Source organism: Choloepus didactylus, chromosome 1, assembly GCF_015220235.1.
Source record: "Choloepus didactylus isolate mChoDid1 chromosome 1, mChoDid1.pri, whole genome shotgun sequence".
NCBI classification, from domain to species: domain Eukaryota; kingdom Metazoa; phylum Chordata; class Mammalia; order Pilosa; family Megalonychidae; genus Choloepus; species Choloepus didactylus.
Window position 1 is genome coordinate 81,610,935 of NC_051307.1, and position 8,737 is coordinate 81,619,671.

The window sequence follows — 8,737 nt, forward strand, 5'->3', positions numbered from 1 at the left end:
TAAAGTTTTTATGAGCATTAGCTTATTTAATTTAATTCTTACAATTGCCTTGCAAGGAATGGGCTATTATTAATATCTGCATTTTATACTTGAGGAAACTAAAGCATAGAAAAGTTAAATTATTTCCATTAGGTTCCTCAACAAATAAGTGAATGCAGCAGAGTCAGGATCAGATCCTTGACTGGCAGACTCTAGAAGTCATGCCATTAATCAGTATACTCTATTGCTCTATGCAGCGTGCAGTGTACTGTAACGGCATTTACCAGAATCAGTGTCCATAGAGTTAGGTAGAAACTTGGAGATTTTCCAAACCCTTGGCATTATTTTATGGATGAGAAAACTAAATCTCAGAAAGATGGAGTGATTTATTTCAGGTCACTGTGCAAGTTTGCTGCAGCAATAAAATTAGGACCAATGACTCCTCAGAAAATGTAGTTATAGCTCCATATTAAAAAAGGAAATTCTTAAATCTCATTCTACTACCCATAACACCCAAGTTTGGGGAATGTTTCATATTGCAACATACATGCAAAATTTTTAGCTCAGTATCTGGTACCCAATGGGTACTCAAAAAATATTTGTTCCTACCTTTGCATTTTGATTAAAATGGTTTCTCTTTTTAGAAATTATTCAGAGGAATAATATATATATATATACTTGACCTCTACCCAGCATACCCTCTTTAAAATTCTTTCTCTTCTTAGCTTCCCTTGATTACTTTCCACCTTTGAAAAGATCATTTTCAGTCTCCTTCAAGGCTTCTTTTCCTTCACCTCTTCTTTAATACTGTTTCCAGATTTTGTCCTCAATTCTCCTCACTGCCTAGTCTGTACGTCCTCCTGGGCAGACTCCACTGAGTTTGTTGCTTCATCTACTTCCTATTTGCCAATGAATTCCAAATTTTATTTTCTGCTTCGACCTCTCTCCTGAGCTACAGCCCTGTATTTCAAACTGTCTTCTATTGGTCTGGATGCTGTTTGCTTTGAGGTTTAGGCACAGTAGGATTCTATTTTAAAACATTTATGGGGATGGTGGAGGTGGAGGAGGTGGTGGTGGTGGCCAATGATCCATTTGGGGCAACTTAAGTTTTAAACCAGTTGTCCCAAATGGATCATTGCCCTCTTCCAAATTTACTGGCAAAGCAGATATGGTAGATTGAATCACGTTTCCCAACAAAAGATATATTCTTAATCTTAATCCTTCTTCAAAATGTCCTATTTTCAAATGGATTCATGCCCACAGGAGCATAAACCCATTTGAAAATAGGACATTTTGAAGAAGTTATTATTAGTTAAGGTGTGATCAATTTGAATTAGGGTGGATTTTAATCCTTATTACTGGAGGCCTTACAGAGGAAATTCAGACAATTAGTCAGTAGACACCAGAAACAGGAAGAAGCCAGAAGTCAGCAGAGACCCAAGGAGAAGAGAGAGGGAGAGAGAAAGAGAGAGAGAGAGAGAGGTATCAGCATGTGACAGGAGATAGAGATGCAAGCCAAGCCAAGCCACCCAAGGATTGCTGCAAGCCAGCACTAGAACACTACAGATGTTGGGGAGAAAGCACGGCCTTGCCAACACCTCGAGTTTGGCTTTCTGGCCTCCAAAACCATAAGACAGTAAATTCCTGTTGTTAAGCCAACTAGTATGTGGTATTTGTCATAGCAGCCTTGGCAAACCAAGACACAGACTAAATCAAATCTGCAGAGAGATGTCTATGTAGGTTAGCCTGCCTTGCTTGCAGGTTGAATCCAGAAATCATCAATTCAAAGCCACTGTTTATTTTAGAATATGTCTTTTCTTCTTTCATTTCTTCCATTGGTACAACTATATAATTATATAATTATATTTATGTGTAAGTGTGGTATGTATATATACCCACACACATACACACATATACCCACAAACCCACATATGTGTGTTGTATATATTTATGTGTGTGCATATATGTGTATGTGTGTGTGTACGTATATATAATTTGTTTTTCCTTTCTTACAGCATGGTTGGAAGTGAGGAAGGTAGGGTGAGTCCCGGGGCCACACCACACACATATTTCTTGTTTTATCTACTTCCTATTTGCCAATGAATTCCAAATCTTAGACCTCTCCAAGAGTCAAATGCTTATCAGAGTGTTCATGGATGGTGACGTGCTGCCATGAAAACATTCTAATGTGTCCAGAATCATCCCAATTACCAGATATTCATAAACTTTCCAGAGACCTTTCTACAGGACCATGCCATTGACTGAGGCTGCATGTTTCTCTCCACCTGCCTCCAGACACACAGAGCCATTCAAAGGACACATCATTCTAGCAGTTATCCAGAGGAAGTAAAAAGGAGGCAAAAAGATGCAGCTTCCCTGGCAGAGATCAGACTAAAAATCCACCACCTCTGCAGAGTGCCTTAGCCCACTGGGATGGAAATGCCCACTTCCCATCTATTACATTTAGCAAATAGATTTAGTTTTATGTTTTATGAGGGTATTATTTCTGAGTCAGGTTTTCATTTTCATGCTGTAGAGCTGCATATTCCTAAATTCAATTTCCTATGGGCATAAAATGTATTATCTTTGCTTTACTATACTCTGGATATGGAAAGACATATAAAGGACAGAGACAAATTTTATTTCTACTTCCTACCTCAATTTATTAACCAACCTTCCCATCCTAAAATAGAATTGTCTTAATATTAGTATTATTTCAGATTTTACCTGAGCATGGATCATTGCCTATACAATTGAGTGCTTAATTACTGCTATTATTTTATGAAATTCAGAAAACTGTATGTATAAATTCTACAATTGAAGGTCTCTATGAGTTAGTATTTGTTATATGTATATAATTAAAACTTATCTCTTCATCAGGTTTTCAATTTTTGCGTATAAAAAACCACATTAATTTTAAAGGCTTGAAATCGGTAAAGCCTTGAAATCGGTGTAGTAGAAAAGGTATGAGTCAGATGATGCTTTGATTTTAGCTTCCTTTCTATTTAGTAGTTGTGTGACCTTGGCCAGGTTATTTTCCATTTTTTAGCTTTAGTGTCCTTGTCTGTAAATTGGGGATAAAACTGCCCACCTCACAAGGTTGTTTCAAGGATGAAATTAAAATACCTCAAATAGTTAGCTGTCCCACACCTCCTCCAGGACAGACAAGGAACAATCATGTGACTCCTTTTCCTGTTGGTAGGGCTATATCAGATGTTAGGGGTGTGGACTGAGAGACGCCTTTAGGCCAGTGCCAAGGGGCTCTGCACATATTTACGTGAAGCCGAGGACACACAGATTTGATTTACCCACAACTCTTCCAGCCTGAATGTTGCTTAAAATTCCTCCTTTAGAGTCTGAGCCTACTTATAATTGTGCCTAAGAGTCTCCCCCAGAGAGCCTCTTTGTTGCTCAGATATGCCCCCTCTCTCTCTGAGCCCACATGGCAGGTAAACTCACTGCCCTCCCCCCTATATGGCACTTGACTCCAGGGGTGTGAATCTCCCCGGCAACAAGGGACATGACTCCCAGGGATGAGCCTGGACACGGCAACATGGGATTGAGAAAATCTTCTTGACCAAAAGGGGGAAGTGAAATGAAACAAAGTTTCAGTTGCTGAGAGATTTCAAATGGAGTGGAGAGATCACTCTGGAGAGCACCCTTATGTGCAATGAAGGTATCCATTTTTAGTTTTTCATGTCTTGGAATAGTTAGAAGGAAATACCTGAAATTGTTGAACTGCAACCCAGTAGCGTTGATTCTTGAAGACAATTGCGTAATTATGTAGCTTACAGGGTGTGACTGCGTGATTGTGAAAACCTCGTGGCTCGCACTCCCTTTGTCCAATGTATGGACAGATGAGTAGAAAAATGGGGACAAAAACTAAATGAAAAATAGGGTGGGAAGGGGGTGATGGAATGTTTTCCCTGTTCTTTTTTTACTTTTATTTTTATTTTATTAATTTATTTATTTTTGGAGTAAAAAATGTTCAAAAGTTCATTCTGGTGATGAATGCACAACTACATGATGATACTGTGAATAACTGATCATACACTGTGAATGATTGTAGAGTATGTGAATATACCTCAACAAAACTATATTAAAAAAAAAAAAAACAACTCTCCTTTGCTAGTTAGTGTCTGAAATCATGTGCTGACCCCTCTGCCATTGCCGTTTCCCACTCCTTGTGACCTTGACCCTCACAGGTAAAAATTTTCACAAATGTCCGTGGATGATGGTGCACAGCCACCTCCTTTAATTTTTCACTCTCCCCCCACGCCAGGAGGGAAAAATGACTCAGATTAAACTAAATTGTAAGAAACTTCTTCACAGAGCAGTGGGATTGTTTGGTTGCAAAGGAATTTTATTAATGTGGACAGATCGAAAGCAAACACTCTTAAACTCTAGCAGTAAGAGAGGAAACAGCAGGAACGCTGTCCTGCAGGGAAGGCGGTGTCCAGAACAGCATGTGCAGGCTCCAGCCCTGAGCCTTTATCGGGTTTTGTTCTTGAAGGATAGAGTTGGAGAGAGATTTACATGGTAGCAAGACAAAAGGAGTATAAACAGCTCAGCTGTGGCCTGGCTCATCTTTCCTTCCTGCCCAGGGTGCACAAAAACAGATTCTTCAAAGAGAAAATGAATTAGGACCAGAGAAGGAAAGCTTTTGAATAGGAATTTGAAATAGGACCTGACCTACAAAGTGAATTGTTTTTTAACTAGTTTAAAATGTCCCCGTAACACAAGGGGTTTTATTCTTGATGAAGTGGGTTGTAGGGAGGGTGGCTGATGACTCATACATCCTGACAAATTGGGGGTGACGATTTGGTATCTTCAAGTGAACCAGAAAAGATAAAAAGATGGGCCCTGTCAATTGACCTACAGTGGTTTGGGGGTGGGGTGGGGTGGGGATGGGGCGGGGGGATGGAAGGGGCCAGGATCTCAGTGAATTCTTCTCTCCCGGTAGCCACTTCCACTCGCATTGAGCAGACAGATCAGACAAGCGAGTTCTCATCCCACTCTATGCAGCATTAATAGCATAAAATCCCATTAGTGCACCCTAAGGGTTCATTTCAAAACAGACAATGGCCTCCGAATCAGCCTGCTGTGCATGATCATCTGGCAATAGGGAAATTGCACAATCAAAAATCCAGCGAAGGACCAGGAAAGGCAGTTATATGAGGTCATGCCCATTGCTTATTATTTTATTTTGGGAGTGGAGGGGCAGGGATAGGCACTTGAAGGCCAGCAAGATTGTTTTTTATTTCATGCCCATGGCTGAATTCTCGTGGAAAAATATGCTAGATTCTTGGAGGGGAGAGTAAGTAGAAGGAGGCCTGTTATTATAATTACTTTATAAATTGGTGAAATAATTTTATCCCTCTCAGATGCTCGTGTCTACCCTGCCTACCAACTTTTACTTTTTTTAAAGGAAACTCATCCATATTTCCTTTTATTATGATCAAAGTTCATGTCCAGATGAACTATCCCAGGTCCCTCTCTTCAGTCTATACATTTTCCTCAGCTCTTGATCTGCTTTCCCAATAGTTTGCCACACTTTATCACCTGGATTACCTCCAAATGTATTTCTGAAATCAAATCATCATCACGTACTCACCTATACTTTCCTTTCAGACACATTTATTGGCACATTTACATAGTTCTTTTGGGTTTTTAACCTGCATTCACATACATTATGCTGATTTCTACAAAAAGAGTGTAACAAATTCTGTCACTGGAATGTCTCTCAAATCCTTCTCCTTGTTTCTATTCTCACTGCCAACACCCATCTTAAAATCTTATGACCCCAGGCAGAAGCTATTGCCATCCTTATTCGGGTCTTTGGATCTTCAGTTATTTCCTTCCTCAATTTCTCCTGCTGCTAAGATCATCTTATAATAGCATTACTTTGTTTAACTCTCTTTTGTATATTGGCTTAAATTATTAGCTTAAATAAATGACTTAAATTGTTTACCATATTAAAATAAAAGCCCTTCAGTCTAGCATTTAAGGGCCTCAAAATCAAAGACCTGCTACCTTATTTTAACCTTTATTTTGCCCTTCGTTTGCCCTTGTCTCTATTCTTCATTTTGTAGGGAGGTCTTTGAGGAGTTCACTCTACCAGATCTTGCTGAGCAGCCCTGTGGCCCCACCCATCTGACCATATTTCGTTGGATGAGCGGTAAACACCTAGCACAGCTGAACCAATCAGCAACTTTACCCAGGGAATTTGGATTTAGGACTTAGCAACTTAAATGGTTACTAACTATCACTGGACCTAGATAGCATAGGAGAGGCAAGAGGGCATGATAGCCATTTTGTCACAGCTACTTGGGGCCTCTGTCTGTTGATGAGCTGAAAGAAAGTAGCACTCTGCAGAGAGAAGCAGGTAGATGGAATAAAACAACAGAAAAGACAAGCTATGAGAGGTCCAGAGAGACAGAAAGATGGAGAGAGGTGGAAAATAGGCCCTGTGGTTCTTGAAGACATTCTTGTTCTCAATTCTTCACAGTTATGAGGCCTAGTTGGTCTTCTTGCCCTTGGGTTCCGTGAAGTACTCTGGTTCTTAGAACACATCCCCGTTAACTTAGGCTAGCTTGAGTGGATTTCTGTTTCTTACAGCTAAACAGCCCCTGGCTAAGAAATATTCCTGCAGGACAGCCAGCCTTATTGCCAGGCCTGAAATATATCTTGCTGATTCTCACACCACTTGTCAGAAATGCCCTCAACTTCCATCTTCTCCCATTCTTCTGCATTCATATTAAATGCCATTTCTGTTATCCACACTTCCATAAATAGCCCTCCTGTCAAGGATGAAACAGTTTTCAGCAACTCTGCAATCTGAACATGCCAGGAGAATTTTAGGAATTAATGTCTCTAATTTATGGGATCTTTACATAAATCATTCCAGAGCGTAGAACAAGAAAAATCTGTGGTTTTTCAGAAGAAGAAAAATTACCTATACTTAGGGATGAACCATTTCAGCAAATTAAGAGGAGTTTGGGAGAGTTGAACCAAACCTTTGGTCTTCAGTGCCCATTTGGCTGGTGCCTTGCCTCTAATCCCTACCTCTCTACCAAGACTTGATTGTCAAGCTAAATTTAGCTACTAAAATGACTAAAAGTGGAGCACACTTTTCCAGACACAGCTCCCCTGGGTGGAGTAGAAACAGGCCACAGTGTTCTCTCTCCTCTTGTGTTGTGCAACCCAAACTGACCACTTGTGACTGCAAACCCACACTGAATTGCTGTCCACTATCCCTAAAGGTTCCTTTCATTATCATTATTGTTAATTGTGCTCCTGCTCATTGCATATGTGGCACTTTGGATATTTTCCCCAGATGATCTAGTCTGTATTGATTCAAGCCAAAACTCATTTCACCCCTATTTTCACAGACCCTGTTTCATGCTGCAGAACATTTTCATTTTCTCTGTCTTGCATGTTGAAGAAACCTGCTGAATTACGTGTTTCAAGTGCTTGGCCCTGGATTTGCCCTGGCAACTTTGCAGTTATAATTCTGGAGTAGGTTTGAAGCTAGTTATTGTAGTAATGTCTCTTGCATCAGAGGCCTCAAATGAAGACATCTCATTTGGTCACAGATGTTATTTTGATTCCAAGATTCACTGCATTCAGAACAATGTTTTTTATATCACATATACATTTTTTAATTAGTTCAATTTTTGTTTTTATTTTTCTCATCTGGTAAGATTTTAATACTGTAAAAATCGTATCATAGATTTCTGATGTAATTCTACCCCTTGTTCTTTGGAGGGCTGTTTCTGGCCCTCTTAGACCCTGGCCCCTACTGGTCTGTCTAAAATTGGTGTATCATTCCCAAATACTTCTCCATGACTCCCTGGACTTGGGACCTACCTTTCCAGATGTGTGGGACCTGATAGAGCCTCTCCTTTCTGCTTCCTCTTCATCATTCTGTTTCTGAAATTGCCCAAGTTCTGTTAGGAACAAACTGTTTCTGGAAATTAGTCACGTAACATCTAAGTAAAGTATCTAATCTCTAGTCTTCCAGACACGAGATTTCCATTCCAGGTCTTTGTTTCACTGGCTAAAGGGGGACAAACAATCCAAGCTGAACCAATCAACCTTTTTCTTTTGGGAATTTGAACTGAGGGATACAGGGATTTGGAGCTGGGTGTGGATTATGATGAGGACATTGCTTTCTTAGGGAAGGTCTGCAAACTCCTGCAGTTGAAGTCCAGTGAGCTGCCCTGGCACAGCTCCTGCCTAGATTTCATTGCTTAACCCTTTCTACTCCAGTATCCTTTTAAATATTCAAAATAATCTTAAGAAGACAGCTAATAATATTATGTTTATAAATCTTGTTTCCCAAACCCTTAAGGAGTAGAAAATGATTCTTAAGAAACCACCTGCAGGGGAGCACAGGATTTACTAATAGTTGTAGTCAGACTGCCTGGGATTGTATTCTGACTCTGTCGCTTACTAGTTCTGTAAATCTTATGGTAAAATGAGAATAATAATACCCTTTTTTTCAAAGAGTTGAGGTGAAGATTAGATTAAATGAATAATGCATGCCAAATTTTTAATATATTCTAAAGGGTTTAATACATATTAGGTATACGTATTATTATTGCTGTTATTATAATAAGAATAATTATTATCTACTCTCTGCACCTTGCCTCATTACCTCCATCACTGAGTAACTCTCTGATTACTATGCTAATGTCCTCCTGGCAGAATTTCCTCCTGTTGCTTTATACGTACCAAAATGCCCTTGTATAACTGC